Genomic DNA, 1,209 nt, shown 5'->3' with positions numbered 1-1,209 from the left:
AAAAAGCAAAAGTTGGCATGCCTTATGCTTGTTGATGATGTGCTCATGTTCAGAAAGGGGATGCCAAATCCATGATGTTGTTGCTGCAGTCATTCTCCACCTTTTCTAAATCATCTAGACTGAATATTAGTGCTACCAAGTTTAATGCTTACTTCAGAGGGGTTCCAAATCACATCAAACAGGATATTCTAAGGGTGTCAGGGTTTACAGAAGGTATGTTACTTTTTAAGTAGCTTGGGATGCCTATACAGACCACAAGACTCAAAAAAGTGGACTGTGCCTACCTAGTTGAGAGGATATGCAGTAGGATTCACAGCTATGGTGCAAGAAAATTCTCATATGCTGAGAGATTAGTCTTAGTGAAGTCAGTGCTCAATTCCTTGCATTCTTATTGAATTGGGCTTCTATGTTTGTTTTACCTAAAGGCATCATCAAAGACATTGAAGCTACCTGTAGGAATTTTTTATGGGACAATGGTGCTGAATACATAAGAGTATCTCTGGTAGCTTGGGATAGGAGTTGCAGACCAAGGGAGGAGGAAGGCATAGGGCTTAGAGATCAAGGGGTGTGGAATAAGGCTATGGTTGGTAGATTGGTAGCATGGGTTTCTGAGAAAAAGGATTCCATATGGGTACATTGGGTGCACCATAATCATCTTAAAGGGAAGGATTGGATGGAATACATACCTTCTGCTAATTCAAGCTGGGTATGGAGGAGGATTTGTAGAGTTAAGCAAGACATAGCTCATGGGTTTGTGGATGGATAATGGGTGATCCAACCTGCTGGATACACCCCAACAGGGTGCTATGAGTGGCTCAGGGATAGCAGACTAACTATTCCATGGCATAAGGTGATCTGGAGTATTTGGGTTGTACCTAAGCAACAGTTTCTGGGGTGGTTAGTAGCCCAGGAAGCATTAAACACTCTTGATAAGTTGGTTCAGTATGGAATGCAGGTTGATGATAAATCTTTACTGTGTGGACAGTCAGAGGAGAACATGTCTCATTTGTTCTTTGATTGTCACTATAGTAGGACGATACTCAGGGAAATTCAGCAGCTAACAGGCTGTCAGCTACCGCAGGCAAACAGTATTACTTGGTGTGCTACCACGGGAGGCTCTATAACTCAACAGGGTGTTCAGGCAGCTTTAGTCTTTGGAGCAATGTACAATGTCTGGTATCAGAGGAACAAGTGTAGAGTGGATAGGGT

This window comes from Silene latifolia, chromosome 2 (assembly GCF_048544455.1).
Source record: "Silene latifolia isolate original U9 population chromosome 2, ASM4854445v1, whole genome shotgun sequence".
Classification (NCBI taxonomy): Eukaryota; Viridiplantae; Streptophyta; class Magnoliopsida; order Caryophyllales; family Caryophyllaceae; genus Silene; species Silene latifolia.
This window is presented reverse-complemented; position numbering follows the sequence as displayed.